This window comes from Adiantum capillus-veneris, chromosome 5, assembly GCF_014529385.1.
Source record: "Adiantum capillus-veneris isolate H3 chromosome 5, ASM1452938v2, whole genome shotgun sequence".
NCBI classification, from domain to species: domain Eukaryota; kingdom Viridiplantae; phylum Streptophyta; class Polypodiopsida; order Polypodiales; family Pteridaceae; genus Adiantum; species Adiantum capillus-veneris.
This window is the reverse complement of record NC_140935.1, coordinates 163,068,818-163,095,518: the sequence shown is the minus strand read 5'-3', so window position 1 is coordinate 163,095,518 and position 26,701 is coordinate 163,068,818. Positions and strand designations below refer to the sequence as shown.

Genomic DNA, 26,701 nt, shown 5'->3' with positions numbered 1-26,701 from the left:
CTCTCTCTCTTCCCTACGTGCAGCAATGTGATGCCCCACAAGAGGGCTCTTCATTTGACTCATGTACATTTATGTGGTTATATGCGTTTTTGCTGAGGCAAGAGCCTCTTTGAGCAGGAACGGGAGTAGCTAATTGTTGCTCCAAAAGCAGGCACCAGTGAGGGTGATAACCTCACCGTACATGTGCATTTTCAGCGCTGGTTATGCGCTGAAATTGGACTGTTTTTCAGCCATACATACGCCAGAACCATTGGGAACAGTGCCCCTCTGTTTGAGGACAGTTCGGGCTGAAAACAGGGCAAAAACCAGTAAATACAGCGTGTTGAATTTACTGTTTTTGGGCAGAAATCAGAGGGTTTATGTCAGTGGAAGTGAGTTCCAGTAGGGGAATTGGTTTCGGGCAAGTTTCGGGGCTGTTATGCTGCCAAAATTTTGCCCAAACAGGTGGTATCTAGTTGGGTACAGGTAAAGAATTCCCAAGACTCTTCTTTGTAATCTACCCTCTTAAAGTAAAAAGAAATACCGAAAGGGGCGCCAATTTTGGGGCCTACAGGTTGTCGACGTCTGCTCGGAGCATTCTAGGTTCCGAGCCGTGTATGTGCTTAAGTGTTAATTCCCGTCGCAGGTTACCTTTGCAAAGTGCTCTCTGTGTGTGTCTAAAGTAAAGAATTTCAAGTGAAAGCCAAAGCCTACCGCCCCACGAGCCGGTTTCAGCCTTAAGGTTAGGAAGGCTGCCACTTTCTTGAAAGACAATGCGCTTACATGGTGGACCACATTGTTGATGCAAGGACAAGCACCCGCCACATGGGTATACTTCAAGCAAATGTTTGCATCTATGTGGCTATCAACTGAAATTGAAGCCGCTGTCATGACGGATTGGCACCAACTCACTGCGGCTACTTGCAAGAGCCTACAGGAGTACAATCAGAGGTTTTGTAAAGCATTGCTGTCACAAACTGATGACGTGGCAAACTAATGGCACCTAGGCCCTTCGGCAAAGGTCCATAAGTTTGATACGTCATCAGTTCCTCGCCAAAGGTCCATAAGTTTGCCACCTCATCAGTTTGTGACAGTTGCTCTCAGTTACCTCCTCCAAGTTTGTGTCACTAACATAGCAGATTGAGAAGTATTGTTGTCGGCTGCCTAAAGGGCTTTGAGATTATTGTACAAAGAACAGAGTGCTACCCTCACTCAGCTTATGGAAGTCGTCAACACTGGTCTTGCCTTGTTGAAGGGAGAGGACAGTGGGTTTCCGGGCAATGTGAAAGGGGAGCAGCAAAAGAAAAATTCAGCAAAGAAGCGCTTTGTGAAAACGGCTCCTGAAGCGTCACAAGGGTCAAAAAAGGTCAACAAGGACAAGGACTCAGCCAACACTTCTGGAGCGCAGGCAAAGAAACAGAAAAGGAAGCCTTTTGTGCGTAAGTCGCTCGAGAAAAAGAAGGTCTTGATGGTTGAGAATAAATGCTTTATATTCAAGCAGCCTGGTCACTTTGCTACAGATTGTCCACAAAGGAAAAGACCAGCTGACTCAGATAATAAAGAGGACAAGAAAGGAAAGAAGCCCAAACCCACGGCAGGTTTAGTGCCAGATAGGGGGTGACAAGCAAAGCACGGATGCCAACGAGTAATGCAGAGCATGGGGTAAAGTCAGAGGCCAGACGGCACTTATTTTCTTTGATACATGTGCCAAAGCAAACTTTATCTACCAGAGTCAGCTATGAAGTTGGGCATCAGAGCTGAAGAGACGAGGCACACGGCAAAGGCAAGGTTGGCATGTCCTGTTAACTCAGAGTGTGTTACTCCCATCATTGCAAAGTTGCGTCTGCATACTCAGTCGTATGTCAACACAAAAGAGTTTTATACTATGCCATTGGAAGGGTGCGATGTGTTGTTGGCAATTCCGTGGATGTTCCGAACACATGGTGTGCTGGATGTCTATTGACAAAAGGATCACCCTTCAACATAGGCGATATAAAGCTTGTCACAAAGTGATGACGTGACTACTCGAGAGCAGAAACCTAGACTACTGAAACCCTAATTTCTGGAAACGCTAACCCTAAAACCTGCAAACCCTAAAATCTGACAGAAACCCTAAAAGCAGCAGAAACCCTAACCCTAACCGTAGGGCAGCAGGGGAGACTCCCGGAAAAGCACTGGCATGCTGACGTGGCACCATACGGCAGGCCCGGATTTTGCCGCGCTTATTAAGGGTTGCGGCAGCTGCTTTTTTTCTACGCAGTTGCTAGAGGAGAGAGAGAATTCCATTGCTTTTATTTTATTGAAAGCTCTAGAGAAAGAGCTTGTGAGAGAAAAGAGTTTTGCTTTTGATTTGAAGCTTTTCGGGGCTCTGCTTTTGGCATCCCTTGTAATTTAAATAAGTGGTGAGGGCTCACACTCTGCAGAGCATCTGGACGCAGAGTCTGAGAGTGAGACCCGAACCACTCTTGTACTTTGAACACTGATTAATACATAAAGAAATACTAAAAGGGGCGCCAGTCTTTGGGGCCAATATCTCTGGGCACGGAACTCCGTCGGGCCAGTGCAAATCTATTATGAAATGTGAACTGTTTTGAAGTGGTTATTTGGTGTTGTAGTGATTGATTCTTGACTTGGAGTGTCCAAGTCATAACAGTGGTATCAGAGCACGGCCGATTTCTCTTCTACGGGAAATCCGATCCCAATTTTTTTTCCCGGCACTTATGGCTTCACGCAAGGATCAGTCGGCAGAGAGTATGGCCCGCCTCGGCCTACTCAAGCGGAGCAACGAGAGATGAAGCGTCATCAATTGCTCGGCGATGCAACAAAGATGATGCTCGGTTTTTCCAAGAAAACAAAATTGGCAAAATATATGAGCGAGACTTCTTTTCACGAAGTGCACTAGCAATGGCAGAAAACCACAACACCACCCCGAAACCCGCTCTCAAGAAACCTTCTGCTCACAAGAAATATTCAGAGAAGGAATTAGAAGAGGTGGTTGATGCACAGATTGCTCAACTTTTTGACCCGCAAAGCAAAGCTAAAAAGCACGGCAAAAAGCAGAAGAAAGGCATTGACTTCCCGGGTTATTTGGGTCGTCAGTCGACATTTGACAAAGCAAAGAAACAGAAGAAGCGTGTTCACTTTGAAGGAGTACCCAGTTCTTCTTTCTTCTTCTTCTGACAGTTCTTCTAGCTCTTCAGATTTGAGCGAAGAAGACAAAAAAGGCAAAAAGCCAAGCAAGAAACAACGCTTCGGAAAGGGCACGAAAAAGGCAAAGAACTCTAAATCTCGCCCAGTGAGTGACAGTTTTACAAAGGACTCGTCTACAGATAGATCAGACTCTGACGACGGAAATTTTTATGCGAACAAAGAAGAATTTTTTATAAAGCCAACGAGTATGACTTTCTGGAAGATAAAAGCAAGAAAAGTCCGAGAGTTTAAGGAAGGTGGACAGTCCATCAAATTTGACACTTTTTCAGGATACAAAGATGCTTCGAAGGCTTTGTCTTTTATACAGTAGTTTGACATCGCTTTCGCGGGAGGACGCTACTCAGACCACTCCAAGATTCGGAGAGCTGACTCTTATTTTAAGGGGAATGCTCGAACTTCGTGGTCCAAGCTTCTTTTAAAGAAGGCTACGCCAGCTAAATGGCTGAAATCTAAGAAGCTTTTGATTTCTTCTTGGCTGACGCAAGAGTATGAATGCTATATACGAGCTGCTTGGAATCATCTTCGGATGACCAAGAGAGATACAGTGGATGCTTATTGCGAGAGATTCTGGAGCTCTTTTCTACCCGCCTCTTCATTCAAGAAGATCTTGTTCAGAGAACAAATTGAGCGGTTTACCTTGGGTCTACACAGAAAGATCCGAGATCACTGCTTGGAATAGAAGTGGGCTTCTATTCAGGAGTTCATGAGTCATGCGAAACGGGGCTTTGCCATTCACTCTCGCAGTCTGACCTACCCCACCGGTCAGGTCATGACACGACGAGCCGAACAAACTTCAGCGAATGAAAGTACAAAGAGAAAGAGTAACCCAGAAAAGAAGGATGCACGACCCAAGCTTACTCCTCAGAAGAGAGCTCGCTTCATCAGGGAGAGGAAGTGCTTTGGATGCGCGGAGCATAAACATATCTCCGCGAAGTGCCCTAAAAAGGCACTGAAAGAACAGAATGACAAGGACGACGATAGGCGTGAGTTCGAGAGCAGCTGAGGAACGTGGAAGAAAAGGCAAGATGAAAACAGGACTGGTTCCAGATTGTGTGGGTATCGATCCCAACACCATTGATGAGAGTACAGAACTTTGCCGAGCTTGGGGCAAAGTGAAAGAGCAAGAGGCCCTGATCTTCTTTGATGAAGAGGAGTTAAGGCCAACTTCATTTCACCAGAATTGGCGGCGCGGCTCGAGATCACTCCCGATCGGATGGGACCACTTGCGAAGGCAGTTCCCGGCAGGGACGTAGCCATTACACCTGTCATTGGCAAACTTCGGTTGCATTGTCAAGGGTATTTGGGGCATGAGGACTTTTTCATAATGCCTTTGGAAGGTTGTGATGTTCTCTTCGGGATTCCTGGTACCACAAGAACAACGTCGTGGTCGATTATCGGGCGAGGAAAGCGACATTGACTACAAAGAAGGGCAAAACCATTGTACTTGATATTAAATTGAAGGGCGAGTCTGACCCTATTGTATCGGCTTCGGCCATTTCTAAATTAATGAAATCCAGTCTGTTTGTTTACTCGATCTTTATGAAAGAATTGAGCGATAAGGATAGCACAAATTTGTCAAAACTTGATAAAGAACGCAAGGATTTTCTCCACTCTTACGCCAATTGCTTCTCAGAGGGCCTACAAGGCGAGTTACCGCCTGCTCGTCCTGAAGATCATACCATTGATTTGATACCTGGAAGCACACCACCAAACCAGCCACCTTATCGTGTGAGCCGAGCACAGAATGAAGAGATTATGAACCAAGTGAAAGACCTCTTGAAAAAGGGTCTTGTCCTGCCTAGTACTTCACCCTATTGCTCTCCAGTGTTATTGGTTTTGAAGAAAGACGGATCTTGGAGAATATGAATCGATTATAGAGCTCTCAACAAAATCACCATCGAGAACAGATTTCCGATTCCTACGATCGATGATATACTCGACAGATTACAGGGATCCTCGTGCTTTAGCAGGATTGATTTGAAGAGTGGATATCATCATATCAGAATCGCGCCGGGAGACGTCTACAAGACAGCTTTTTGGACGACTTTTGGGTTATTTGAGTTTTTGGTGATGCCTTTTGGCTTAACCAATGCTCCTGCGACATTTAACCGAATGATGGACAAGATTTTTCGAGAGTACAGGCTATTTGTTGGCACTTTCTTTGATGATATCATTGTTTTCTCCAAGAGTGAGGCAGAACACAGAGATCACCTACTTCACTTTCAGGCATTACGAGATCACAAGTTAGTGATTAATGCAAAGAAAAGTAAATTTTTCCTACCAAAGATACACTTTTTGGGACACATTGTCTCAGCAGGCATGAGTGCAAATGGATCCGGCCAAGATAGAGACTATACGTGATTGGCCCGATTTAAAGAATGTCCATGAAGTTAGAAGCTTCTGCGGACTGTGTTCGTACTACAGGCGGTTCATTCGAAAGTTTGCAGAGGTTGCTTCCCCTTTGCATATCTTGACACAGAAAGGAGTCCCTTTCTCGTGGGGACCCACAGAGGTGACTGCCTTTCAGACATTGAAAGAGAATTGACTACGGGACCAGTTTTGACTTTGCCGGACTTGCAGAAGTCATTTGAAGTATATTGTGATGCTTGTGGTCGTAGTCTGGGTGCGGTCTTAAAGCAAGAAGGCCATGTCATTGCTTACGAGAGCCGATTGTTCTCAAGGCCGGAAATGACAACACAGATTTATGGGAAAGAGCTTTTGGCGGTTATCCATGCTCTTACTCAGTGGCGGCATTACCTACTCGGAGCGGATTTTACTGTCTATACAAACCATCAAAGCTTGCGCTACTTCTTGTTACAGAAGCAGCTTTCGGAAAAGCAAATGCGGTGGGCGAACATATTGTCACAGTTTCGCTTCCAGATTGTCCATCTCCAGGGACAGAAGAATATGGTGGCAAATGCTTTGTCTCGGAAGCCGTTGGTTCTGGCTATTTCTGCGATACATCATAGGAGCTTCGAGGATATGGTCGACCAATATGCCACAAATACAAATTTTGCACACGTTTTCACACGGATACGGGATGGGGAGACAGTAGCGGGATATTCCATTAGGGATGGCTACTTGACGAGAAAAACCATGTTGTGCGTTACACAGTCATTGAGGGAAAAGATTATGATTGAATGCCACTTTCCACCTTTTACGGGTCACCGCGGCATTGCTACCACCATGAAGGGGGTAGAGAGATACTTCTTTTGGCCGAGACTCAAGAAGGATGTGGAAGAGTTTGTGCACAGTCGCTTGGTATGCCAGAAGGTGAAGATTGACAGGCATAAAGCACAGGGATTGTTACAGCCTTTACCCACCCGCCCTTGGGAAAGTATTGCAATGGATTTCATTTTTGATCTCCCGAGAACACAGAGTGGTCATGATGGTATCGGGATTGTTATTGACAGATATAGGGAACAAGCTCATTTCATTCCAGTGAAGAAAACAATCAAGCCGGATCACTTAGCGAGACTGCTTGTGGCCCAGATTTTCAGATTACATGGCATGCCTGAGACGATTGTCTCCGACAGGGACCCCAGATTTACGAGTTTGTTTTGGAAGGCAATTTGGGAGAACATTGGCACGCGGTTGCAATTCTCTTCATCGTTCCACCCGCAGACTAACGGGCAATCTGAGATTGCCAATTCAGTGGTTCTAGATTTATTGAAGTCTTATATCTCAGATTAGAAGACTCAATGGGAAAAGTACTTACCTTTGGTGTAATTTGCCTACAATAACACGATACACTCTTCGACGGGGAAGGCGCCATTTGAGATTGTTGAAGGTGCTACGAAGGTTCCACCCTTCCTAAGCACGAAATGTAAGATTTTTGAAGCGTATGAATATACGAGAGACTTAGATACGGCTTTTCCCAAGGTTCGCGAAACTTTGCAAAAATCTCCAGAACTACAGAAAAAGGCAACGGATCGCCATCGTCGCGACTTGAAATTGAAGGAGGATGATTTGGTGCTCTTACGTTTTGAGAAGGCACGCCTAAGAAAGAAAAAGGGAAAGGAGAGGCTTTTTCCAAAGCTTAGTATGCGATACTACGGACCTTTCCATATCACTGAAAAGATAAATGATGTCTCGTTCCGATTGAAACTGCCAGATACTTGGAGGATTTACAATGCATTTCATGTGAGTCTCTTGAAACCTTTTAAAGGTGATGTGTCTAATGATGGGGAGCCTAATGAGCAACCCGAAGTGGAAGAAAACGAGGAGATCCTTGTTCCTGAACAGATTTTGGCACATAAGGATACGAAGAATAAAGGTAAAGTCCGAAGGCGGTTCTTGGTTAAGTTCAAGAACTATCCTGCATTGGATGCGAAGTGGATGGAGGAGGAGGACCTGGCAGATAATCCTCAGATTGTGAAACTTTACCTCGAGGCTTTTGGAACCCAAAATTCAGCTTGGCCGGAGATATGGTGCAGTGGGATGCACAAGAGGGGAGTCACTCCGCTCCTTTGTCAACAGATGCCTTGATTTAGATACTAGAGTCATTGATGTCTCTTCGAGCTTCAGGGATACTGAAAGCTGACAGTATTCTGTTGTATGACTTTATGAAATGGAATTCCTAATTATGATACTGATTTATTCTTGACTTCTCTTAAGTGCAGGAACTGATAGACGAAATGACTGCAGCATTTTGGTCTGATTGATCTCGAATAGACATGGTTGCAATAGGGGTTAGTCAATCGGACATCGATGAGGTCCCGATTGGATCTAGATGCGATTGCTAGCTACATTGCCGATAAATCATGGTCTAAGATCCGAATGAATGTTGAATGCCATGTGATGTCCTGTGATGTCCCGAGATGTCGTGTGATGTGACTGTCGATTGGTACATGTGCTAGATGTGTGTTCCTAGTACGTAGGTACTAACAGTCAGTGTCTGCTAAGACGGTTTATGGCCTCTGTCTGTTTTGCAGGCATAATCGAGGGCGATTACAATGCTTTCAAGAGGGGGGTATGTCACAAAGTGATGACGTGGATACCCGAGAGAAGAAACCCTAACTGCTGAAACCCTAATTTCTGGAAACTCTAACCCTAAAACCTGCAAACCCTAAAATCTGCCAAAAACCCTAAAAACATCAAAAACCCTAACCCTAACCCTAAAAGGGCACCCTTCAACAGAGGGGCAAAACTCATGTTTTGGATGTAAAGCTCAAAGGGAAATCTGTCCTCACTGTATCTGCTTCGACTATCACTTCTGTAATTAAGAATCATCTTTCTGTGTACTTGATTTTTGCACGTGACGTTTTCAATAATTGTCAGTCAAATTTATCTGTGTTAGATAAAGAAAGGTCAGCATTTTTGCGAGAGTTTAATGACTATTTGTCTGAGTCATTACCATCGCAATTGCCGCGGGAGAGGCCAAAGGACCATACGACAGATTTGGTGCCAGGGTGTAGCCCACCAAATAGACCTCCTACCGGGTTAGTGCGGATCAGCAGAAAGAGATTATGGGCCAGGTTGAGGAGCTTTTAGAGAAGGGGCTGATTCAGCCTAGTTCTTCACCTTTTTGCTCCCCAATGCTCCTAGTGCAGAAGAAGAATGGCTCTTGGCGCACGTGTATTGACCACCATGCATTGAATAAGAATACCATCAAGAACATGTTTCCTATCCCAAGGATTAATGATATTCTCGACCGTTTAGAGGGTGCTTCAATTTTCAGCAAGATAGACCTTAAGAGTGGGTACCATCAGATTCATATAAGGCCAGAGGATGTGCACAAGACTATGTTTTGAGACAACGTTTGGTCTCTATTGAGCTTTTAGTGATGCCATTTGGTCTTAAAAATGCTCTTGCTATGTTCAGTAGGATAATGGACCGAATTTTCCACTCGCATCAAAAGTTTGTTGGCACATTCTTTGATGACATGATAGTCTATTCAAAGAATGAAGAGGAGCATAGGCGTCACTTGACCATTGTATTCAAAGAGTTACGCAGTCACAAGTTACTTGTCAATCCTAAGAAAAGTGAATTCTTCTTGCAAGAGATCCACTTTCTTGGCCACATAATTCAAAGGATGGTGTCCGAATGGATCCCACAAAGGTTGAAACTATTAAGACATGGCCCGACTTGCAGACTGTGAACGATGTCCAAGCTTCTTGGGATTGTGCTCATACTATAGAAGGTTTATCAGAAATTTGGAAAGATAGCTTCACCTCTTCACGCGTTGCAAAAGAAAGAAGAGGTCACTTTTAGATGGACCCAAAAAGAGATTTTAGCTTTCAGTCTCTTAAAGCAAAAGTTGACTTCAGATCCCGTAATTGTTTTACGAGATCTTAGGAATTCATTTGTGGTCGATTGTGACGCGTGTGGCAATAGCATCGGAGCACTGCTAATGCAAGATGGTCAGGTAGTAGCTTACGAGAGCAGAGTCTTGCAAGGGCCAGAAAAGACTATGCAAATCTATGAGAAAAGATACTGGCCGTCATTCATGCGCTCTCTATGTAACAGACTTGGACACTCCAAGTCAAGAATCGATCACCACAGCACCAAATAACCACTTCACAATAGATTTGCACTGGCCCGGCGGAGTTCCGTGCCTAGAGATATTGGCCCGAAAGACTCGCGCCCCTTTCGGTATTTCTCAGACTCTGCATCCAGATGCTCTGCAGAGTGAGCCCTAAACCATTTATTTAAAGATTACAAGGGATGCCCAAAAGCAGAGCCCCAAAAGCTCTTAAAAATAAAAGCAAAATTCTCTCTCTCTCTCTCTCTCTCTCTCTCTCTCTCTCTCTCTCTCTCTCTCTCTCTCTCTCTCTCTCTCTCAAGAGAGTAAAAATTAAAGCAATCAATTTTTCTCTCTTGTGGCCCAACGTAGAAAAAAGCAGCATAATTTGCGTTGCTTGCTGGCCTGGAAAGCAACGCAATTTCCGGAAAGGTCCATACTGCTGCCACGTGGCATTTCCCGCCTATTTTAGGGTTTCCAGCCACTTTAAAGTTTCCAGCCACTTTAGGGTTTCAGCCAGCAGTTAGGGTTAGGGTTTCCAGAAATTAGGGTTTCTGAAGATTAGGGTTTCTGGCAGAAATTAGGGTTTGCAGGAATTAGGATTTTTGCATATTAGGGTTTTTGGCAGAAATTAGGGTTTCTGCTGTCGATAGCCACGTCATCACTTTGTGACATACCCCCCTCTTGAAAGCATTGTAATCAACCGCGATTACGCCTGCAAAACCGACAAAAGCCATAAACCGTCTTAGCAGACACTAACTGTTAGTACCTACGTACTAGGAACACACATCTAGCACATGTACCAAATCGACAGTCACATCACACGACATTCAACACATTCGGATCTTAGACCATGACTTATCGGCAATGTAGCTAGCAATCGCATCTAGATCCAATCGGGACCTCATCGATGTCCGATTGACTAACCCCTATTTGCAACCATGTCTATTCAAGATCAATCAGACCAAAATGCTGCAGTCATTTAGTCTATCAGTTCCTGAACTTAAAAGAAGTCAAGAACAAATCAGTATCATAATCAAGAATTCCATTTCATTAAAGTCAAACAGCAGAATACTGTCAACTTTTAGTATCCCTGAAGCTCAAAGAGACATCACTGACTCTAGTATCTAAATCAAGGCATCTGTTGACATAGGAGCGGAGGGACTCCCCTCTTGTGCCAAGCTGAATTTTGGGTTCCGTTTGAGTAGACTATGCTAAACCAAAAGCATCAAGGTAAAGTTTCACAATCTGAGGAGTATTAGCTAGGTCCTCCTCCTCAAACCACTTCCCATCCAATGCAGGGTAGTTCTTGAATTTAACCAAGAATCGCCTTCGGACTTTACCTCTATGCTTCATATCCTAATGTGCCAAAATCTGTGCAAGAACAAGGATCTCCTCGTTTTCTTGCACTTCGGGTTGCTCATCAAGCTCCCCATCATCAGGCACATCACCCTTAAAAGGTTTCAAGAGACTCACATGAAATGCATTGTGAATCCTCCAAGTATCTGGCAGTTTCAATCGGAAGGAGACATCATTTATCTTTTCAGTGATCTGGAAAGGTCCGCAATATCGAATACTAAGCTTTGGAAAAAGCCTCTCCTTTCCCATTTTCTTTCTTAGGCCTACCTTCTCAAAACGTAAGAGCACCCAATCATCCTCCTTCAATTTCAAGTCGCGACGATGGCGATCCGCTGCCTTATTCTGTCGTTCTTGAGACTTCTGCAAAGTCTCATGAACCTTGGCAAAAGCCGTATCCAAATCTCGCGTATATTCATCCGCTTCAAAGATCTTATCTTTCGTGCTTAGGAAGGGTGGAACCTTCGCAGCACCTTCAACAATCTCAAATGGCGCCTTCCTCGTTGAAGAGTGTATCGTGTTATTGTAGGCAAATTCCACCAAAGGTAGGTACTTTTCCCATTGAGTCTTCTGATCCGAGATACAAGACTTCAATAAATCTAGAACCACTGAATTTGCAATCTCAGATTGCCCATAAGTCTCCGCGTGGAAAGATGACGAGAACTGCAACCGCGTGCCAATGTTCTCTCAAATTGCCTTCCAAAACAAACTCCTAAATCTCGGGTCTCTGTCAGAGACAATCGTCTCAAGCATGCCATGTAATCTAAAGATCTGGGCCACAAACAATCTAACTAAGTGATCAGGCTTGACTGTTTTCTTCACTGGAATGAAATGAGCCTGTTTGCTAAATCTGTCAATAACAGTCCAGATACCATCGTGACCACTCTGTGTTCTCGGGAGATCAAAAATGAAATCCATTACAATACTTTCCCAGGGGCGTGTGGGTATGTGTAAAGGCTGTAACAATCCCTGTGCCTTATGCCTATCAAACTTCACCTTTGGCATACCAAGCGACTCTGCACAAACTCTTCCACATCCTTTTTGAGTCTCAGCCAAAAAAAGTATCTCTCTACCCCCTTCATGCTGGTAGCAATGCCGTCGTGACCCGTAAAAGGTGGACAGTGGCATTCGATCATAACCTTTTCCCTCAACGGCTGTGTAACGCACAACATGGTTTTTCTCATCAAGTAGCCTTCCCGAATTGAGTATCCTGCTACTGTCTCCCCATCCCGTATCCGTGTGAAAATATCCTCGAAGCTCTTATGATGTATCGCGGAAATAGCCAAAACCAACGTCATCCGAGACAAAGCATCTGCCACCACATACTTCTGTCCCTGCACGTGGACAATCTGGAAGTGAAACTGTGACAAGATGTTCGCCCACCGCATTTGCTTTTCCAAAAGCTGCTTCTGTGACAAGAAGTAGCGCAAACTCGGATGGTCTGTAAAGAAAGTAAAATCCGCTCCGAGTAGGTAATGCCGCCACTGAGTAAGAGCATGGATAACCGCCAAAAGCTCTTTCTCATAAATTTGTGTTGTCATCTCCAACCTTGAGAACAGTCGGCTCTCAGAAGCAATGACATGGCCTTCTTGCATTAAGACCGCACCCAGACTACGACCACAAGCATCACAATATACTTCAAATGACTTCTGCAAGTACGGCAACGTCAAAACTGGTCTTGTAGTCAATTTCTCTTTCAATGTCTGAAAGGCAGTCACCTTTGTGGGTCCCCACGAGAAAGGGACTCCTTTCTGTGTCAAGATATGCAAAGGGGAAGCAACCTCTGCAAACTTTCGTATGAACCGCGTGTAGTACAAACACAGTCCCAAGAAGCTTCTAACTTCATGGACATTCTTCAAATCGGGCTAATCACGTATCTCTATCTTGGCCGGATCCATTTGCACTCCTGCTGCTCAGACAATGTGTCCCAAAAAGTGTATCTCTAGTAGGAAAAATTCACTTTTTCTTTGCATTAATCACTAACTTGTGATCTCGAAATGCCTGAAAGACCTGAAGCAGATGATCTCTTTGTTCTGCCTCATTCTTGGAGAAAACAATGATATCATCAAAGAAAGTGCCAATAGATAGCCTGTACTCTCCAAAGATCCCATCCATCATTCGGTTAAATGTGACAGGAGCATTGGTTAAGCCAAAAGGCATCACCAAAAACTCAAATAACCCAAAAGTAGTCCGAAAGGCTATCTTGTAGACGTCTCCTAGCGCCATTCGGATATGATGATATCCACTCTTCAGGTCAATCCTGCTAAAGCACGAGGATCCCTGTAACCTGTCAAGTATATCATCGATCCTAGGAATCGGAAATCTGTTCTTGATGGTGATTTTGTTGAGAGCTCTATAAGCGATGCGCATTCTCCAAGATCCGTCTTTCTTCAAAACCAACAACACTCGAGAGCAATACGGTGAAGTACAAGGCTAGACAAGACCCTTTTCCAAGAGGTCTTTCACTTGGTTCATAATCTCTTCATTCTGTGCTCGGCTCACACGGTAAGGTGGCCGGTTCGGTGGTGGTGCTTCCATATATCAGATCAATGGTATGATCTACAGGACGAGCGGGTGGTAACTACCCTGGTAGGCCCTCTGAGAAGCAATCGGCGTGAGAGTGGAGAAAATCTTGGCGTTCTTTATCAAGTTTAGACACATTTGTCCTTTCCTTATCGCTCAATTCTTTCATAAAGATCGAGTAAACAAACAGATTGGATTTTATTAATTTTGAAATGGTTGAAGCCGATACAATAGGGACAGACTCGCCCTTCAATTTAATATCAAGTACAATGGTTTTGCCCTTCTCTGTAGTCAATGTCACTTTCCTCGCTCGATAATCGACCACGGCGTTGTTCTTGTGGTACCAGGGAATCCCGAAGAGAACATCACAACCCTCCAAAGGCATTATGAAGAAGTCCTCATGCCCCAAATACCCCTGACAATGCAACCGAAGTTTGCCAATGACACGTGTAATGGCTACGTCCCTGCTGGGTGCCGCTAGAATTGCCTCCGCAAGTGGTCCCATCCGATCGGGAGTAATCTCGAGTCGCGCCGCCAATTCCGGTGAAATGAAGTTGGTCTTGGCTCCTCCATCAAAGAAGATCAAGGCCTCTTGATCTTTCACTTTGCCCCAAGCTCGGCAAAGTTCTGTACTCTCGTCCATGGTGTTGGGATCGGTACCCACACAATTTGGAACCAATCCTGTTTTCATCTTGCCTTTTCGTCCACGTTCCTCAGCTGCTCTTGAACTCTCAGGCCTATCGTCGTCCTTATCATTCTGTTCTTTCTGTGCCTTTTTAGGACACTTCGAAGAGATATGTCCATGTTTCCCGCATCCAAAACACTTCCCCTCCTTGATGAATCGAGCTCGCTCCTGCGAAGTAAGCTTGTTAGGTGCAGCGGAATGATTGTTTGCGCTTTGCTCAAGATGAGTGCTCCGAACTGTACTCAAGGTTCCTTTTGTTCTTATGGAAGGGAGAGCCTTCAGTTCTTAATGGAAAGTGCTATGATCACAAACAAAGTGAATGGATACTATGCGTGCAAGTGTATGAGACTGAGAGATAGAGAGAGAAGAGAGATACGACACCAAAGACGTTGTAAAACCCTCCTCCGAAGGCCCCACTCTCATCGGCGAGAGTGGTCTAATTTTTTATTGCACAAAGGTGTACAATGATGATGCATGGACTGATGCAAACGGGAACTATGTCGATGACGACGATGATGACTTTAGGGCTGGATTTGGTTCTCTTCTATCTGTTGTCCACAAGGGCTTAATGGCTGAGAATCTGGGTGATCTTGGGGCTGTTTCGTATGGCCGAAAATCCCTGTTTTAGTGCTGTTTTTATGGCTGAAAATCTCTGATTTGTAGAGGCTCATACAGATGACAAAAATGCTGAGGTTCTTGCAATGATCAATCTGCGTTTTTGGGTTGATGTGGAGGGCTGAAAACGCTGCCTCGCTGCAGGGCTGAGGCTGCGTTTTTGTGGCTGAAAAAACGCTACCTCATGCATGAGTTGCTAGCGTTAGCAAAACGCTGAGGTTGGCTGCCGGTAGGGGAGACAAACGCCAGGAAGAGGGAGCTTGATGGCGATGGGCTGTTGCTTGAAAAACGCCAAGGGAGGGAGAGAGGATGGCGATGCTAAAACGCTGAGGCTGATGGTGGAGGTCTCACCAAGGATGGCTTGGGGAGGATCTTGCTGAGAGAGGGAGGGAGTACCTGTTGCTTGGGAAAGCCTGCTGTGCTCCTTGCTCATCTGCCCTATTGTGCTAACTTGGGTTTGCTTATATATTAACTTACCCAATTTGCCGTACTGAGTTCCCAACAAAAGTCACTTAATAAATAAGTGAAAAATGTTAAAAATAGGATAAAGTCACTTGAAAATTTTCCAAACTGACTCTGATGGAATCTGATGGAAATGCTTATGCTTATGCAGTGTGCAACCAAAGGATATGCATCTACACTAAGTGACAGGGCATGCACGCTCTACGAATAGACTCACAAAAGTGCCAGATCACTTCTAATCTAGACTGACTAGACTGACGGGAACCCTGTTATGGTGTAGCTTGTCCACGGACACATAGGGTTGGATGTGTCACGTGACAAAGCATCCCGTTTCTCTGGGTTGCTCTTTTTCTTTCTACTTTCATTCCCAGAAGTCTATTCGCCTCATTGTGTCATGGCCTCATCTGTGGGATAGGTCAGACTCCCAGAGTGAATGGCAAAGCCCCACTTCACATGACTCATCAACTCCTGGCTCAATCTATTCTCTGAATGAAATCTTCTTGAATGAAGAGACGGGTAGAAAAGAGCTCAAGAATCTCTCACAGTAAGCATTTTATGTATCTTTCTTGGTCATCCGAAGATGGTTCCAAGCAGCTCGTATATCTCGTTCATACTCTTGCGCCAACCAAGAAGAAATAAAAAGCTTCTTAAATTTCAGCCATTTAACTGGCGCAGTCTTGTTTAAAAGAAGCATAAAAGTTTCCGTCATCGAAATCTGAGCTATCCGTGGACGAGTCCTCAGTAGAACTGGGCGAGATTTAGCCTTCTTTGCCTTTTTCTTGCCCTTTCCGAAGCGTTGTTTCTTGCTTCGCTTTTTACCTATTCTGTCTTCTTCGCTCGAATCTGAAGAGCTAGAAGAATTGTCAGAAGAAGAAGAAAGAAGAAGAATTGGGTACTCCTTCAAAGTGAACACGCTTCTTCTGTTTCTTTGCTTTGTCAAATGTTGACTGACGACCCAAATAACCCGGGAAGTCAGTGCCTTTCTTCTGCTTTTTGCCGTGCTTTTTGGCTTTCCTTTGCGCGTCAAAAAGCTGAGCAATCCGTGCATCAACCACCTCTTCTAATTCCTTCTCTGAATATTTCTTGTGAGCAGAAGGTTTCTTAAGAGCGGGTTTTGGGGGTGGTGTAGTGGTTTTCTGCCACTGCTCGTGCACTTCCTGAACAGAAGTCTTGCTCATATACTTTGCAAATTTTGGGTCCTTCGCAAAATTGAGCATCATCTTTGTTGCATCGCCGATCAATTGACGACGCTCCATCTCTCGTCGCTCCGCCTGAGTAGGCCGAGGCGAGCCATACTCTCTGCCGGAACCTTCGTTGTGATCCCTACCCGCATCTCCAGATGCAGAGGGAGTCGACTGATCCTTGCGTGAAGCCATAGGTGTCGCAGAAAAAAAAAATTGGGATCAGATTTCCCGTAGAAGAGAAATCGGCCGTGCTCTGATACCACTGTAACAGACTTGGACACTCCAAGTCAAGAATCGATCACCACAACACCAAATAACCACTTCAAAACAATTCAGATCACAATAGATTTGCACTATCCTGGCGGAGTTCCGTGCCTAGAGATATTGGCCCCAAAGACCGGCGCCCCTTTCGGTATTTCTTTATGTATTAAATCAATGTCAAAGTACAAAGAGCGGTTAGGGTTTCACTCTCAGACTCTGCGTCCAGATGCTCTGCAAAGTGAGCCCTAAACTGTTTATTTAAAGATTACAAGGGATGCCCAAGAGCAGAGTCCCAAAAGCTCTTAAAAATAAAAGCAAAATTCTCTCTCTCTCTCTCTCTCTCTCTCTCTCTCTCTCTCTCTCTCTCTCTCTCTCTCTCTCTCTCTCAAGAGAGTAAAAATTAAAGCAATCAATTTCTCTCTCTTGGCCTAGCGTAGAGAAAAGCAGCATAATTTGCGTCGCTTGCTGGCTTGGAAAGCAGCGCAATTTCCAGAAAGGTCCGTACTGCTGCCACATGGCATTTGCCGCCTGTTTTAGGGTTTCCAGCCACTTTAGGGTTTCAGCCAGCAGTAAGGGTTAGAGTTTCCATAAATTAGGGTTTCTACAGATTAGGGTTTCTGGCAGAAATTAGGGTTTGCAAGAATTAGGGTTTCTAGCAGAAATTAGGGTTTCTGTTGTCGGTAGCCACGTCATCACTTTGTGACACTCTAGCTAGAAGCGCTACTTGTTAGGTCTGATTTTGTTGTCCAGACATATCATCAAACTTTGCGATCACAGTCAAAGTTATCTGAAAAGCATATGCGATGGGCAAACATTCTTTCTATGTTCCACTTCCAGTTTATGCATGTGGAAGGCAAGAAGAATGTTGTGGCTAATGCGTCATCAAGGAAGCCACATATTTCAGCTGTGTCAATTCCTTATCATCATGAGCTTGATGACATGAAGCAACAATATGCTATTCATGGAAATTTTGCAAGGATCTTTGAACAGTTGCAAGATGGGCAACGTCATGAGCACTACCTCCACAGAGACGGTTTTATAATGATGCATGGCAGACTTTGTGCCACTAGGCCATTGCGACATAAGGTCGTGGTAGAAAGTCATGTCCCACCGTATACAAGGCATCATGGAAGGGATGCGATACTGAAAGCGGTAGAGACGTTCTTTTATTAGCCTACTTTGAGGAGAGATGTGGATGCCTTTGTGCGAGCATGCGTGATTTGCCATAAGGTCAAGTTTGACAGGCAAAAGGCACCAGGATTATTACAGCAACTGCCGATTCCGGATAGGCCATGGGAAAGCATTGCTATGGATTTTACCTTTGATCTTCCAAGAACGCTGACACGGAATGATGGTATATGGACCATTATTTGCAGGTTCAGCAAGTAGGCCCATTCATTCCTCTCAGGAAGAAGATAAAATCTGATCAAATGGCACGGTTGTTCATGTACAATGCGTTCAAGTACCATGGTATGCCACAGTCAATTGCCAATGATCGTGATCCTCACATGACAAGTTTGTTTTGGAGAGCATTGTTTGAGAACATGGGCACTACGCTCAAGTTCTCATCTTCGTTTCATCGACAAATTGATGGACAGTCAAGAGAGGCTAATTCTACTCTCTTGAATCTACTGAAGTGTTATGTGTCAAATAATAAGGGCAAGTGGAAACAATATTTGCCTATGCTTGAGTATGCGTACAACAATACAGTGCATTCGTCCACAGGAAAGGCACCTTTTGACATTGTTGAAGGTGGCAAAAAGGTTCCTCCCATTTTACATACAAAGGACGTGATCTTTGAGGCAGATCAATATGTTGAGAACATGGAAGAAATGTATAAGAAGATAAGGCTTGCCTTGGAGAAGACTCAGGCAAAGCAAAAAAGGGCTCTTGATTGTCACTTGGTAATTGGGTACATTTACGGTTTGAAAAAGCAAGGTTAAAGAAGATGAAGGGCAAGGAAAGGTTTCCGAAGCTCAACATGCGTTCCTATGGGCCTTTTCAAGTGCTTAATAAGATCAGCGATGTTGCTTATAGGCTGAAATTGCCTGACACTTGGAAGATTCATAATGCGTTTCACGTGAGTCTTCTAAGACCCTTTGTGGGTGATGTGCCAAATGCTATGCCACAGGAAGATTAGCCAAAAGTCGATGAACTTGATGAGATCTTGGTACCTGAGCAGATTTTGGCACCTAAAGAAAGAAAAGTTAAGGGACAGGTTGCAAGACAACTAACCACCTACGGAAGGAAAGTGGATGGAAGAGCATGAATTGTCAAAGTCACCAAATGTGTTGCAGCTTTACCTTGAGGCCTTTGGGTTACAGCCTACGTATGCCCCAACCCAACATGTGCAGAGGGGTAATGATGGAGCTAGCACATCAAATGTACATACGGATACAATGCAATAGAAGTGTGCATCGCTCTTCAAGTGTTAAACGTATATGCTCACTTCTATCATAGATGGAAATGACAAAAGGTATGAAGGTCTCATTAAGTCATTTGTATCTATGTGTTATGACCTTTCTTGCGGGTACATGCGATGATAAAAGCGTGCTAACAACACAAGGTCATCAATGGCATGTATATATGGCATGCAATCGAGGACGTTTGCGATTTCAAGAGGAGGGTATGTCACGAGGACGTGGCAACTGCGAATTACTGTCACGAAGACGTGGCAATTGCTAACCTTAGGTGTTGGTTTCATCCCGATGATTTTTATTTAATTTTTGGGACCCTCTTTTTGCAGACACAAATGGCCAGACATTGTGTGGCCAATGTGAAACAACCAATGGCCGAGCTCAAGTTTCACCCATAGACACGAAGGCCTTGTCGCCACGAGTTGGTCGGGCCGACCGGCACTAGAATCGAGCAGTAAAAGTGTGTCTAGGCACAGTTCAAGGTCATTTAGGCCCACTCGCTACACTTATAAGTTGGTGGGTACTAGGAAATTAACTCAAAAGAGGTATAGTGGACACTGGCAGCAACACAAGCCTCAGAAGATCAAACTCTGCCACCTCAGCTAACAATTGGCACAAAATCCACTTGAGGGCTGCCTCTCTCTCACTATGACTTACAGTGCGTGTGTGAGTAGTTAGTGCAGGTGATGAAGCTTTAATGGAAAGCTCGCCTTCTCCCTTGCACTATGTAGCACCATGATTCTGCTCTCGCGCACCTCTCTTCCTTTATGAATACAGAAACGTGATGCCCCCCTCGAGGGCTTTTCATATGTATGTACAGTTGTGTGGATTCATGCGCGATTGCCGAGTCAAGAGCCTCTTGCACAAGTACTGGATTAGCAAGTTGCTAATCCCCCGCAGGTACAAGTGAATTTGGAGAGATTTCACGCGAGAAATCTCATCCGTTTCAAAGGGCAAGTAGCCCTACAAGTGTAGGAGCTCTAAGACTTGCAGATGCAACCGGCTCGCAAAACGGAGCCCAAAACAGGGAAATACAGACCTCCAAGACTTGCGGATGCGACCGGCTCGCAAAACAGAGCCCAAAACAGGGAAATACAGACTGCTGTCTATTTTTGCAGGTTTAGGGTTTCGGCCCTAGACGGTCCCTAATGCTCCCAGGCGGTCCGGGGCAAATAGGTGTCGGCGACTACTTGGTAGCCCTTTAGCTTCCAAGCCGTGAGTGTTTTAAGTGTCAATTCCTGTTGCAGGTTTTTATTTGCAAAGTTTCTCTGTGTCCTAAAGTCTAAAGTAAAGTTTCGGGTGAAAGCCAAAGTCTACCGCCCTACGGGCCAGTTTCACATACGTAGGTTGAAGCCACAAGAGGCAAGCAAGTCCACAATCCCCCTGCTTCTAGGCTAGGCCAATAGGGTAATGTCACAGGGCAATCCACGTGGACAGTGCCACATAGACAATGTCACTAAGATTTTTGACTCTTAATTCTCCTACGCCACTTGTTGCTTTTATTTTTGGGCAATGCCACATGGGCCATGCAACATGGCAATCCGCATGGAGAGTGAGTGCCACATGAGCAGTGCCACATGGACAATGCAAAATGGGCAATCCACATGGATAGTGCCACACGGGCAGTCCACATGGCTAGTGCCACTTGGACAATGCCACACAAGCCATACCACATGGGTAGTTGGACAATCCACATGGAGTCATGGGACATGTCAAAGTTGACGATGCGGAAGCATACAATGAACGGGAGAATACACAAGAGAGAGAAAGAGAAAAAGATTTTGTTGAACCAACCAACCTTGGCAATGAATTGCTGATAATACGATGGGGGCAAGGTGGTGCTTATAGACTCACCTCGGCAAATTGCCTACCTAGACTTTGACAAATAAGTAAAATAAATACCTAGAGCCAAAATAAATATTGGGATCACATTGGGCTATTTACTTCAGATGCTATAAATTTAACACCCTCTTTGCAGCTCGTAGTGGACATATGTATGAAGACCAAGTGATGAAGAAGCTACCATGGACACCCCAGTAGAGGTACCTTTATGGAGCCACCGGTCTTTTTAACTTGAAAGAATGCCATCTTGAGCACTGCTTGCCTCGTAGAAAATTGAAAGGTAGACCACACTACATCAAAGAATCCCCATTCGTGAACAGTGAGCACATCACGTCCAAACTTTCCTAAACAATGAACTTGAAACACATCTTATCCATAATCCGGCCAACAACAATGAATTGGCACGCACATCCATAGTGTTTTAGATACGTATGATTGATTCCTTGCGCCAGATGCATGTGCATTGAACTCTGACTCACGGGTTCAAACACCGATAACTTGAACTCTAACATATTGGTCCAAATTATTTGTAGGCAACTTCTTTTGCCCCTCTATGCTTCTCACAAGCCTCTCCTTGGCAAAAGGTAGTAGCGACAATCGCCACCTGACTAGGGTTTAGCGTCATGGCCACTGTGGTCGCCACCACGTGTGCCACACTAATCTCCTCTGTCAAATCTTTATCGCAATTATCTCTGTCCAATTTGCTTTTGCCTTTGTCCTTTTGTGATTGCTTGCTTTTGCCTTTGGCTTCGCTTTCTAGAGCCAAACAAAGCGTCTTCTCAAGAGTTACTTAGAATGCCTAGCGGGGACGGCGACAAGATCTCCACAGAACGGGGGAACAGTAGAGGGGTCCGGAACGGGGACTTCGCGGAATGGGAGACATTAAAAACATCCAAATTATGGAATTTTTAGCAGTGTGATTGAATACCTATTACTCACAGAAAACTGGATTCGAAGACCATTCAACCTTACCAAGGCAAACGTGTATCTTGTAGACTTGAGAGCTTGCGAGAGGGGGGGAGAGAGAGAGAGAGAGAGAGAGAGAGAGCCTGTACTATGTAGCCTTGTAGACTTGAGAGCTTGAAAGAGGCTAGAGCTTGAGAGCTTGAGCCTTGGCCCTTGAAAGCTTGTGTGCATTGTGAGGTAAGGGGTGGGGGGGGAGGCATTTTTTAAGGGGGAGGTTCACAGGATAGCAAAACTAAAATCTGAAAAACTGACCATTATGCGCCGTTCCGAACCATTCCGGGCATGCCGTTCCGGTATGACATGTTTGTCCGGAATGGTTGGCCGTTCTGATACGTTTCAAAGATTGCCATTGCCCGGAACGCCATGCCGACATCCCCCCCCCCCAAAATAGGCGTTCCCCAGTAACACTTGTCTTTTTGCATTTATAACAGCTTTGACCTCGTGGATACCGAGGCAGCTAACTGAGCACTTGTCCTATCGTCCTTGTCAAAGCTTGCCTTTGCCTCTGTCCTCTAGCGAACTCATGCATTTGCTTTTGGCTTCACAATCCTGAGCCAAACAAAGTGACTGCTTCCCTGAGAACTTCATCCATGCATAGGCCACTAACTGGGTACTAGTCGACGAACTATTCATAGCCGTGTTGGTCAAAACTGGTCGTCGTAGAAGCAAGAAGGTTCACATGCATGCACTTCGCTCCATGAGCTTGATGGAAAAGCCGAAACCTTCAATGGTCGTTCTCTCCATTGTGGAGTCTACCCTCTCTGCTAACGGCATCTCAAAATGCCCCTCTTTGGACCAAGACAACGTCTCAAAACGCTCAGCAACCATGAGTCAAAAGCGCTACCCAAGCTATTCCCTCTGCAACAAGATGACGCAGTCGCTGGAGAATTGCCCACAGCGTTTTGTAACACTAGCCAGCAGCAACAAATACTTGGCTTGCCAAGAAAACACCACCAAAAAACCTTCCTGCTTGCAGCGTTTTAAAACGCAAGCTCCTTGAGCCTCTTATCACCAGCAGGGACTACCCCCAAGGAGCACGACTTGCTTGCCTCGTGGCTCCTGCCAACAGCCAAAACGCAACAGCGTTTTTTAAACGCTGCCTCCTGCTAAAAGCGCAGCCGCCCACAATAGTTAGTATACCTAGATGAATCCAGGATAAGCCCAGATTCACCCTTGAAGGAAAGTGCAAGGTATAGACCCATGGTAGTCACCCACAAGACAATATAACCATCAGCTCCATCATGCATAGTATTGACTAAATACCACCACATCCCCACTAACGTCGTCAGTGCCCAATAGTGGGTGTAGAACTAGGCACTAACATATGCTCCCCAACACAACACAACACACACCACACGCACACACACACACATGAGCATACATCAACACAAAGTTCAGCCCACAGTAGTCAGTGCCCATTTGCTTTGCGTTTTAGAACGCCAGCATAAAGAGACCTTCACCCACTGAGCTTTGAAAAAACGCCAATGCCTAGAGCTTTGAAAATGCTAGAGAGCAAAAACGCTAGCGACAACCTTCTTTTCCTCTACTTCCTGACGACGCCCTTTTCGATGATTAATGAGCACACAGCTCAGATACCATCCTCAAGGTTGACGATGCAAAAGCGTACAATGAGCGGGAGAATACACATGAGAGAGAGAGAGAGAGAGAGAGAGAGAGAGTTGAACCAAACAATTTTGGCAATGAATTGATGATAATACAATGGTGGTGCTTATATACTCACCTTAGCAAATTTCCCTACCCAGACTTTGACAAATAACAAAAATAAATACCAAAAGCCAAAATACATATTGGAATCACATTGGGCTATTCACTTAAGATGCTATAGCACAATGCCACAGAGGCAATCGGCATGGGCAATGCCAAATGGCAATATACATTGCAGCCCACATGGGTAGTACCAAATGAGGACCTCCATGGCCAAGTGCCTTAAGCTAGCCCTCACTCTCTTGATTTGTCAACTGACTCGACTCTCCTTCCATGTACTCTCATATTATCTACTCCAACGTCATGGCATCACTTGGTGCTCTTGCTCACGCATAGGCTACGTCAGTGAGCTCTTCACTAGTCTCCAGGCAAGGCCTTCGCTCTTCTTGCTATGCTTCAAGAACAATTGCAAGAGATGCAGACGCTGCGTTTGTCTCTCCTATCCATGTGTATTATGCAAGGGTGTATGCACTTGCATGGTGCGCTAGGTTACATCCTATGCCCCACTCTTCGGCAGCTATCTTCTCAACATATTTTGTGCCGCTCGATAAGATCACAAGCTTCACTAACTTTCAAAGGTGAACATGGACATGAAGTTCCTAGACGCTTACTCGAAATCATTCAAGGCTCCCTTCCCCACGATGCACAACCTTGAATACCTACCAATTATACTGCCTTGGGTTACCGCCATGTATGTATCTCGCATATTATGGCTTCGTGTGAAGACATCTTCTGTTTTGCATCTTCGATAGGAAGAGCCGGATAGTGAAGACCTCATCAATTCTACTGTTAATCCACATATACCCTTATTGTTTGTAGCTCAAAGCCGATCCAAGACCGGTTCCAAACGAGTACAAAAACCACAAGGTTTCTTGTTGCTTCAACAAGCCTTTGACTTCACATCTTAGAGGCAGCATCAAAAGTTGGAAATATAGCTAGATGCAGAGAACCTCAGCTATAGCTCCACAATGTCATTCTTTATTTATCAAGTATGCTAGATATATACACGTAGATGTCAAGGTTTTAAGGATACGAGTCTGTGTTTGATTCACGTGGTTCCGAATGGTAGCAATTTTGTTTATGAACACTGAACGGGACTAGTTATCTTTTTCGTGTGGTCTTGGACCTCAAACACTTGATGGTTTCCGCGGGGTTTGCTTCCTTCGCCCAATGCACAAAAAGCTTGAGTTTATGCTATTGGCACTGACATATAATTAGAAGCCCGTTGCTTCGATACTATTACCTTCTCAGAGTTTGCTTGAAGGTTTTGCTTGACCTTCACTATTGATATATCTCTATGCCCCGCCTGACCTTTATGGTTACATAACAAGATGGGGGGAACTCTATGAGTTCATTCTCAGAGGAGCGCAATCCCATACATTGGAGGTGCTTTTAGCCGAACATTGAGGCCATTTTCTCTTGTTTACAGAGATCCCAATTGACTCTTATCTTTTTCTTTGAGGTGCTACGGACATAATCCTCGCATCTGTGGAATTTTGAGGTGACATTAAGAGAGATTACGTAGCCAGGGCAGCTATGGCAGCCCTCACGTCCAATAGCCGGCTATACAGAGAAAGAAAAAGGTAGTCCATTCTTGATGCTTTACTTTTCAAGCAAGACAAAGTTTGTGTGTCCTATGCATAAGGATATTCCCCGTGCAATTTTGCACCTAGTGCAAGGTAGCTTGGCAGACACAAAACTTTGGCCTTGATAAGACAATACTTCTATTGGCCACACATGAAAGACGTCATTGAGCACAAAGCCGTGAACACGTATCTACTAGTCCTACAAATCTGCTGCCAGTTTCCCGACCGCGACTAATATAATCATTTGTGAAGAGATGGTTAACTAATCTAATGGAATTGCCCAAACATACTGGTTCTGAGAAGAAGCTCACAAGCGTGCCAATACTAGTTCCCCTAGGGTCTTCTAGTCTAGAGTTTGGCTTTGGCCCTGCGTAGTTAGCATATCCGCGTGGCACATCAAGCCCATATGAGTGTGAATGTGATAAATACATATAGATTGCCTAAGGTCCCCAAAACAACGCAAAATCCACAAAAAAGGTCTAGAGAATGAGGTCAAGAAGCACAGGGGGCCAGGAAAATACATGGTTAGACATGCTTGTTGGTATTGTATACCTCACACAAAGCCGAGCAAGCCACAAAACAGCCCCCAGTCCCCACTATCTGCTCCTAGGAGATACGGACCACACACATACAGAAGGTGAAACTCTAATACCATTGTGCTTTTTGCAATCAATAGCAGGGAGGCTCAAAAGTGTTCTCAGCTGCTGACCACTGCAATATATAGGTTTTTGAAAAAACTCTTGCCGTCCCATACTGCACCACATGGCTGCCATGTCATTGGATGCTACCTGAGCACGTGCCATGTCATTACTATTGCCACATCATCACTCTGCCACTTCAATATGCTCACACGTAAACAAACTTCTGGTGAAAGTGCCTCCTTTCAACAAGAGAAATCGACCCTGATTACACCTGTAATGTCAATCTCAACAGGACAGGTTAGCCAAAAGTCGCATAGTACATAGAAACATACTGCTACCCAACCCTTGCCCTAAACCTTGTTCAATAGATCCATATCAGACACATCTTTGTGACTAGGTGGCATAGTTATATCACTATCTAACTCGTCCAAAAAGAACAAGAGGACTCTAGAGAGAGACTTAATACGCAACTGGAGAAGATTGTTGCTCTGGATTCTGAATCAAAGGTAGACGAGGAATCAAGAACACCTCTCCAGAGATTGAATGGCTGTGCCAGGCCAGGTGGATGCAGTCATCAGGTGCAGCTTTGACCTAGAGACAAAACCCTAGGCCTAAAAGCCCCGTCGTATTGACAAACTTCAAAACCAATGGCAGCATTACACACATGTTCAAGTAATTCTATACTTATTTAAAAGGTCACAAGAGGCTGCCAAAATATGAGCTCAGTGATATAAAATCTCTCTTTAGCTATTGCCAGGACAGATCCAAGATCCCCCATGGATTTAA

General features: G+C 44.8%; 1 protein-coding gene across 5 annotated transcripts in view; it reads right to left on the bottom strand.

The window, feature by feature from the left end:
• LOC147458469 (RNA-processing, Lsm domain-containing protein) overlaps nt 1-26,701 on the bottom strand; it is a 45,641-nt gene that overhangs the window by 17,094 nt on the left and 1,846 nt on the right. The gene's annotated exons all lie outside the window — the stretch shown is intronic.